The following is a 10,165-nucleotide window of genomic DNA, read 5'->3' as shown; positions in this document are numbered from 1 at the left end:
GCCCCTCCACTCCTCAACCTTAGTGTCCTCATCTCTCAGAAATCCTCTTAGAATTGTTGTGAGGATTATGTAAACTTCATGTCACATAATCCTAGCACCAAGGGGTCTTGTACGTATTAATATGTGAAACATCATCTGTTTTACACATGGAGAAGTAACTTGCCAAAGTCACAAAAGTGTGAGTAATAGATCAAGGATTTGAACTCACTTCCTCTGACTAAATAGTTCATGTTCTTTCTACTGCTTTTTAAGAAGACAGTCAATAAACATTAAAGATAAAAACAAAGAACAAGAAAGAAAGGTTGGTGGTGTTGCAAAGATGGTCAGGGGCCAATGCCTTCATATAAGACCTGGAATTACTTCTTTTTTGGAGAATTTTCCATCAGCAATGCGAAAATCTTTACAGAATCATGAAGTTAGAGCACGTTAAAGAGAAGAAAAAGGTTGTGTTTATGGAAGACAATGTTCTGGGGATGTGATGTCTCCTTTTCCGCTTTTGAGCCTAGGCAAACCAGTCCAGAAAGCACATGACACTTTTCTCTCTGTTCTCTTCCTTTGTTTTCCCCTTCTTAAAGCTCACATTTGCACTTAGAGAACAGAATGCAAGGCTGGGGCAGAACAGACAGACACTACTGTGGGACAGATCTTGTTCTGTAATAGTACTGTGAAATCGAGGGCTTCTTTCTCATATAAAATCATTAACTTCACTCCATTTTGTCATCAACATCACCAGAATTAACCTGCCAATTAAAATTGCAAACGTTTTATCTTACAATGCCTAGAGGTTGTCACAATCATTAATGCCTCCATTTCGTTCATCCAGGAGACCAGAATCGTAGTGGTAGTGGACCAACGCCTTCTTAAATTGTATATATCATTAACTACCTGATAGGGAAGCTAAACAAAGCAGGAAATCCCAAAATTTCATTTCAAGAACCATGGACAATTTAAGTTCAATCAGATATGAAATTAGTAATATAAATTAACAAGAATTTTTTCTCAGACTATAAAGTTATTTTGCACTTTACTTTGAGAAGCATCTTTTGGGCGAGGTGAGGGGCTTGGGTTGTGTTCTGTTGGGAAGGAATATATGTGTATATTACTTTTTTGCTTATATTTTACACAAATCAGCAGACAAAACTATATTCTTTTTATTTTTTTCTTTTGAGGAAGATTAGCCCTGAGCTAACTACTGCCAGTCCTCCTCTTTTTGCTGAGGAAGACTGGCCCCGAGCTAACATCCATGCCCATCTTCCTCTACTTTATATGTGGGACGCCTCCCACAGCATGGTGTGCCAAGCAGTGCCATGTCCGCACCCGGGATCTGAAACAGTGAACCCCATGCCCCGCGAAGCGGAACGTGTGCACTTAACCACTGCGCCACCAGGCTGGCCCCAAAACTATATTCTTATTTTGGGTTCAGGTTCCATGAACTATTATGTGGAAGAATAACACAATAAATTATTGAGGAGCAGTAATATATGGTAGTTTTTCAACCTAATTCTTGCCCTGTAAGTATTATTTGTTAGTTATATATTTATTTCAGTAACAACAATAATAATAACTAACATTTGTTGAGCCCTTACCGTGAACCAGACACTGTTCTTGGTAGTTTATAGAAATTAATTAATTAATTCATACATGTAATTATCATTATTGTTCATATTTTACAGATGAACAAGCCAGAGTACACAGGTTAAGAAACTTGCCCAACATTATTCAGTTGGTAAATGACAGAGTCTGGATTATAAAGCTTTTACTTAAAAAATAGGTTATTTGATTTTTGTGTTATAACCATAGCTTTTCTATTTCATAGGAGCTGGCCCTCTATAGACATGTTCTGCTCTCTAACAGGCTCTTTGGGGTAGTGTCTGTGTCTGATTCATCTTGGTGTCCCCAAAGGGCTAAGCTAATACCTTGCCCATAGTTGTGACTCAGTATAACCAAATCTTACTTTCTTTTATATCAAATGAAAATGTGTTTCTACATTCAGAAAATCTGGCCACGCAGAGCGTTTTGTAATGCACCACTGGTTTTTAGTAAGTCTCTGAGTGGGTTGAAAGACCTGGTCAATGCAGGCCATCTGAGAGAGGGAGCAAGGAAGACTTCTAAGGTCTGTGCCAGGGGGCCTGGAGAGCACACCCCAGAAATGAATGAAGGAACCAAACCTGGTGCCTTGAATTCTGTGGAGCTGTAACTTTTCATGCTGCTTCCCATCGTACCTCCACCCACACAAACCAAGGATGCAAGCCCTCTCCTGAAAGTCTTAATATGGGAAACTAAACTTCAGATTCAGAAAAAGCAAGGAAAGAGAAAGGAAATGAAGACAACAGGAAGACGAGGTAACTGTCGTGCTTTGTGACACAGAAAGCTGGAGAAGTTATTTAGAACTTAGAGACGTTATGCTTCTGCATAACAATGCAATTTTTATTTTGGAATAATTTTAGATTTACAGGAAAGTTGCATACTGTAATATAGAGAGTTCTTGTGTCCTTTCCACCCAGCTTCGCCTAATGCTAAAATCTTAACATGACCATGGTACATTTGTCAAAACTAAGATGGGACCATTGTTATAATATTCTGAACTAAACTACAGGCTTTATTTGGATTTCACCAATTTTTCCACTATTATCCTTTTCTTTTCCCTGGTATTATACGGGAGACCACTCTGCAAGTAGTCTTCTTGTCTTCCAATCTTCTCTAATCTGTGAATCTTGTCTTCTAGTCTTCTCTATCTTTCCTTGTTTTTCATTATCAGTTAACTTTTAAGAGGAAAGGAGTTCTCTCTATATATTAAACCACAGTTGCGTGTGTGTGTGTGTGTGTGTATGTGTGTGTACACAGAATGGTCAGGGAAGATTCTCTGGAGGTGACACGAACAGAGGCCTAAATTTAAATGATAAGAAGAATCAAGGGATCTAAAGGTCTTAGGAAAAATGATTCCAGGTAGAGAGAGTAGCACATACAAAGACCCTGTGGCAGGAAGGCAGGAAAAATTTTGATATGTTCAAGGGGTCATGGTTGGAGTGGAACGGCTGGAGGAGGCATGTTGGGGAAGAGGTCAAAGAGATACAGGAAGTAGGCTAGGGCCAGATCATGCATGGTTTGAAGACCATGGCTATAAATGCAATATCTTTCTTGGAAGATTTCCTTTGTGGCTTTCATAACATAAAACGTAATTCTCCAAAAATCAGCTCTAGGTGGAATTAAGCTGTGACTACTCATATCCAGACAACAGTTCTTTGACCATAAGAACCAATACATGCTTATTCTTGAGAGAGCAGGCGGACATCCAACTACCCTCTGAGATAACTACCCTCTATTTTTCCGTATGAGGTCCTGGCAGAACAAGCTACAAGGAGTTGCCAATATTTCTAACTATCTGGGTGCTCGATGATCTATTAGTTGTTGGATCTTTCCTTCCTGGAAGCTATTACCCCAGCTTAATCTGCCCCCACTCCCACCACTCTGTTGACCAAATCTATGCAAGTTGCCAAATACGACATTAAAATGAATGATATAATTATTTTGATGGTCTGAAGGAAAAACTGTATCTCTTATAAGAGGAGGGCAAGAAAGTATATATCCTCAGACTATTTATTTTCTCTCCAAATTCCCTTCCTTAATGTGGTTTGTGCAATCTCTTGATATTCTGCTATTGAGCTATATAGTTCAAGATCTGAACACCTCTCCAGTCACTGGACCCTTGGCTTCTATGTGATAACCAAGAAAAAAGAGTAGTTTGTTAACCATCCGTGTTGCTTCTTCTGCAAAAAGCTGTCATATATATAAAATTGGAGAGTTTCAAAAGCAATAAGTAAAACTTCAGCCACCTCTCTCAATAGAGCTCTTCAAATCTCTGTCATCCACAAAAATAAAGCGTATAAATTGAAATTGATTTTTGTAAAACCTTCATAAAAATAAATCCAAACATTTGGAAGCATCTGTTGGATGGTTCAGGAATTTTATTTTTATTATTTTTGAAGGAGTCCAGCTTTGAAAATCTGGGACCAATTAAATCTGGCAATGTACAAAATCAATCAGATGTATAGATACACACAATAAGAAGAGACTATCATAACGGTGGTTCCTCTGTTGATCATCTCCAACATCAGCCTTCAACTGTGTAGTGTGGTAGGTATGACCATGGGTTTTGGACATATGTTGCTGTGGTTTTAAGTCTTGGATCTGCCACTTATTAGCTCTGTGACCTTGACAAGTTACTGGAACATTTCTAATCTTCAGTTTATAGAACTTTAAAATGGGAGATAACATTTCTGGTTTCTAGAATGATTGAGACGATTAAATGAGATAATTTACATTAAGGGCTTAACAGTGCCTTACTCATTCAATAAAAGTTAGTTATTAATATAATTATTATTGTTAATAAAATCAAATATTTATTACCTTTATTATGTTTAATGCAGGATTCCATGCACAAAAAAGAATTCAACGTGGTTTCTTTTTGGAGAACTGGAACCTATTCACATGAAAGGTTAACTATCAATAGAAGGTATCAGAACAAAAATAAAAGGAATTTAGCAATAAAGTAAATGTTTAATTGTCAAAGAAGCTTAGAAATAAAGTAAATGTTTAATTGTCAAAGAACCATACAGTCAAACAGAAAAACCTCTGAGAGTGAAGATGTGCAGGATTCAAAAAGGCTAGGAGGAAAGGAGAAGAGTTCTATTATTGTGTGCAGAGATGACACAATAGCAAATTATATATTCAAGATTGCATCAATAGAGAACTTCGTTATTGTTAAATGGATATAGTTAATAAAAGTAAGATATTGACATGAAAATAATCTGGAGATGGTTAACAGTTAACTAGATTAATTAATGTCAATTAAACATACTGGATTCATTAAAGCCCTTCCATAAATGAGAACTTTTCTTCTCAGGAGAAATTCTTGTAGTGGGTGGGAATGTTTGGTTAGATTTTGATTGCAGCTTTTACTCAGGAACTCTGATTTTGTTGAGCAGTTGTGATAAGGCCAGCTGCGTCCAAAATGAGCATGTATCAGTATCGTCACACCTCTAGGTCTATCACCCCTACAAAACCCTTGTCACTTTGGTTTAATTGCAAATTCCCCGGAGAGCCTCCTCTAATGACCCATTTACATTAAAGCTTTTAAATTAGATTTCAATCTTAATTTCACTTGAAATGTTACCCTGGAGTAATCATTCCATTATAAATCATTTTATTTGATTTTATGGAATTGCTCAATTACAAGAGAAGTATTGAAATAAAGTGCAGCTATATTGAGAAGAGCAGAGAGACAAAAGCTGAGTCTGTTTGACTTTGGGAAAATGTTATCAGTCAGGGCAAAACTTAGTCATTTATAAGCCACACAATGTTGTACAGTACTGAACTGTGGTATATTTTGTACCAGAGAAAATTGGAGTACTGTGACAGTTTGAATGGCTATTAAGGCTTTAAAGTTGGGAAGGAAGCATGGGAAAATGCCAAGACCATTCCAGATCAAGGTAGGAGGCTTATTTCCTTCTGGAGAAATCGTGGACCCCAAGAGACCATCTTTAATGACTGAGTGGCATTTCAGAAATTACCTTCTTCTTTAAATCTGTATTCCATTTAGATATGTGTGTGCTATTGCGTCTCTTTAGGTTGACAGCTCCTCACCCTGTGCTATGTTTTATTTAGGCTTCAGTCTATACCTGGAAAATTCCCTATAAGCTCAGTGTGAAAACTTTCTGACAATGTCTTTTTATTCCACTTTGGGATAAGTCAGGATGCTTTTTATTATTTAGAAATGAGCCACATTACATTCTTTGGTTAACAAATTTAGGGAGGAAGAGATGGAAAGATGGATAGGACTTTTGTACTGATAAGCAACAAATAAGACTTAGAATTGGAAGACACTGTGGGTACAAACAGTTTAACCTCCAAATTCTACAAAAGGAGGCACTGAAGCTTAGAGTTAAGGGACGTGCTCCCTTTGGGCCCAGCCACAATTCTAGTTCCAGCAGAGCAGAAACGACTGCCTAGGAACTTCGACACATTTCCTCTCTATATGTCAATACTTCCCTCTCTAGAAATACAGACGTTAAAAATGCACAAGGAGTTGATTTACATTGTCTTTAAAGAAATAAGATGATGACTGTAAACATCAACTAACTATATATCAGTCGTCGTCATGGGACACAGATTCCATCACTTGTCTTTTCTTTTTCAGAGTTTCTCTGTGGCCTAGTCCCTGGTCAAGGTTTATAAATGCATTGCATGTACTTAGAAATGTATATTTTCTCTTTGTTGGGTGCAGGGTTCTGTATATTCATTCACGTATTCATTCTTCCACTCATGGAGGAAATACTGAGTATCTAATATGTGCCAAGTACTCTTCCGGCAATAGGGCTATAACAGTGAACAGGCAAACAAAAACATCCATGACTTCTTTTAGCTTGTTTATTATTATTAAAACTTTCAACAGTCTTACTAATTTTTCGGTTTGATTGAGAACACAGTTTCTGAGATATGTATGTTGAAATATCCTACTACAATTATGCTATATCATTTTCTGCTTAGAATTCTGTAGTTTTTGCTTTAATTCTTTAGATTAAGGTTTTTGTTTTTGTTTTTACAAATGAAAAGATGAAATTCTGCATGTGTGTGTGTGTGTGAAGGCTAAAGTTTTAAGTGAAGACAAACATGATTGTTAGAGCTCAATGGCGAACTGTACTTTTTTTTTTTTTTGGTGAGGAAGATTGCCCCTGAGCTAACATCTACGCCAAGCTCTTCTACTTTGCATGGCTTGATGAGTGGTGTGTAGGTCCACATCCAGGATCCACACCTGTAAACCCCAGGCCCAGGCATGTGAACTTAACCATTATACCCCTGGGCTGGCCCCTGAACTGTACCTTTTATTTTTAGGAGTGTCCTTGTGTTGGTGATTTTTTGCCATAATTATATTTTGTCTGATATCAATATTTTTAGAACAGTTTTCTTTTGACTTGTATGAAATATCTTTTAACCATCTTTTATTGTTAAAATTGTGTTATTTCAAAAATCTTTCTTTTAAACAACATACAACTACTTTTTGTTTGTTTGTGTATTTTAATTCAAATCCGTAAACACAGCAATTCACCAGTCTCACTTTTTTTCTAGTAACTCCCTACTTTACACACTCATTTCCCTTCTCTAATCTGTATTTAGTTTTCTTTAGGCTTGATGCACAAATGCTGTCTTGGGATTTCCCTTTTCTGCTATTTATTGTGGGATGTCATATTTACTTGTGAATTTATTCCCTTGTTTTGTTGACCTATATCTTCCAGTAGCTTCTTATAAACAGTCATGTAAGGGGTAAGCTATTTGATACTTTATGTGTTTGAAAATATCTTTATTTTGACTTCATGTTGGATTGACTGGTTGGGTACAGGAAGCATTTTTCTTTGAATTGTGTGCTGTCTTCTGGCTTCCAGTATTGTTCCTGAAAATCTGATGCTGACTGACTCCTGATTCTTTGTATCCAATGATTTCTTTTCATCTTTTTAGAAGATATTAGTATTGTGAAGTGTCTTGGTGCAAGCCATTTTTTTTTATTCTACCTCTAGGACTTTATATTTTATTCATTTTATTGATAGTTTATGTTTTCACTATCCCATTTTGTTTTTTTGTTAAAGATTTTATTTTTTTCCTTTTTCTCCCCAAAGCCCCCCGGTACATAGTTGAATATTCTTCGTTGTGGGTCCTTCTAGTTGTGGCATGTCGGACGCTGCCTCAGCATGGTTTGATGAGCAGTGCCATGTCCGCGCCCAGGATTCAAACCAACGAAACACTGGGCCCCCTGCAGCGGAGCGCGCGAACTTAACCACTCGGCCACAGGGCCAGCCCCTCAATATCCCATTTTCGAAGTTCTTTCAAGTTCTCTGTTCCTTTTTGAAATATAGCATCCTATTACTATTTCGTGTGTCTTCTTTTATCATATCAAGTATATTAATAATAGTTTTTTGATCTTTTCTTCTGTTTCCCCCATTGTTTTCCTCCAAGTTCCTCTTTCCTATTTGTTTAGGGTTCTATCTTTCATGTTTCAGGCCATCTTGAAATTTCTGGTGATCTTTGGCTATTGTCTGCTATTTAAGTGGTGGGTTCTATTGTAGTATGACTGAAGAGCAGAATAGCTTTTTTGTCGGGGTATAACCAAATGGTAGTATATGTTTATTTTTTCCCCTCCGAGGATTTCCAGCTACGTCAAAGAACGATCTTCCAGTCTCCTGCCTGGTAGCTGATGTTCTGGGAGAAGGGTAGGGGGGATGGGGTAGGCATCTTACCATTCAATTTAGTCAATGACTCACTGCCCTCTGCTGAGCATTGGGTCTTCGTCTGAAGACTTTCAACTTAATCCCCCCCAAACCCCCCACGTGGAAATGAATAAATTCCCAATGTGGTCATTGTCAGTCTGGAGCGAGGGGTGGGGTGTGTTGATCTACAAATTTCTAACCAATGTCCCCCTATTTTTAGCCCTTGCCTCATTCCCTTTCTACCACATTCCACCAAATCAGGTGTTTATCTCTTGGTGCCTTCTAGGTTTGTACCTGACAAATGAACTTGCTCTGCATGATACCACACTTTTGCAATTATGTTGTAATTTTCTCCTCTGTGCTGAGTCAGTTATCACCATCCTACCTGTTTCCTGGCTTCTAACATTTGTTGACACTTCGCGTTCTCTACTGAGTCTTCTCCTGTTCAATTTGTCTTTAAGTGTTTATATCATTTAATTCCTTTACTTTGGTAAAATCTTGGGAAGGATTAATGCTAAGTGCACATGTTCATTATGCCATATTTAACCAGAAGTCCCTTGGCTATGTGTTAACAATTGATTTTTATTGTTGCAAAGGTCTTAGGCAGAATTTCTATGAGTTGGGGAGGGACGTGTGTGTGGGTGGGTTGGTGTTAGGCCGTGTCCTTCCACATCAATCCAGCTGGGCATATTTACTGTTTTGCAGATGAGGAAACTGAGACTCAGGGTTAATAAGTCACTAACTCAAGTCAATGAAATCATCTCAAGTTGCAGAGCCAATCTCTGACTCAAGCAAATGCATAATATATACTCTATTTATGGTTGATGATTAATGATTTAAGAAGACAACAAATGCGTCTATTAATAATAAATCAATGTCACCAAACAATAGTCTGATTTGTGAAGTGTCACTGTTTATAGTTTACTTATACTCACCTTTCCACTATCTATTATTTGGATTCACACCCTGGGTAGTAAGATTTTTATAACAATGGATTTTGCCTTTTTAATAACAATAGAACTGTACATTATAGATGGAAATTTTTAATAAAGAGACAATTAAATATGATCTAATTGGTTTACTGTGGTTTGGTTCCATAATCAATCTACATAATGAACAATTAGATATATCTGATGGAGTAATACGGCACTTTGATAGAGAAGCATGAATCCAACTAGTTCAGGGAAATGCTTCCAGCCCATACTTCCTCAAGAAGACAACTAGTAACTTGCAGATACTCACATTTTGCACATAGTCTTACATACCCTCCCTTTCGTTTTCTCCCCTGCCCTCCCCTCTCCTCCCCTCCTGGCTCCTTACTTTTTCTTTCTTTTTTTTGACTATTCCTCGAAAATTGTGCTCAGGATAGGCAAGTAGGTGTAACTAATTCAGAAACATTTAAGCCATTACAAGAACTTTACCATAAGCACTGTGCCTAGATAGCAAATACACATTTTTCTGAGTGAATGAATAAGTGAATGAGTAATTGTTCATCCATTGGTGCCTTCTACGATACACACATGTTCTATAGCTTCTGTGGAAATGTGAACAATCTACGTGGTGGTTTATTTTGTTTCTTCCCTATCTTTTCTAAAACAAGTTATAATTCCTAAAGATTATTTATTGACCCAGGCTAAATATATACATTAAAGTAAAAACAAATGAATAAAAATACTGTATTTTGAGTTGGTCAAGACACCAGGTGCTATAAATACATGATCCCAGAAGGTGTTATGACTATAGAGAATGGTGGGGCATATGGGAAACTATCATGGGAGTTAATTGTTGAAAAACTTATAGAGAGTAAATATATATAAAGTGCATGACATGTACCTATAAGGCTTCTGCACCTGATTCCAACATGTGTGTGTGTATGTGGTGGGGTTCCCCCACATCCAACAAGCAAT

This window comes from Equus asinus, chromosome 7, assembly GCF_041296235.1.
Source record: "Equus asinus isolate D_3611 breed Donkey chromosome 7, EquAss-T2T_v2, whole genome shotgun sequence".
NCBI lineage: Eukaryota > Metazoa > Chordata > Mammalia > Perissodactyla > Equidae > Equus > Equus asinus.
This window is presented reverse-complemented; position numbering follows the sequence as displayed.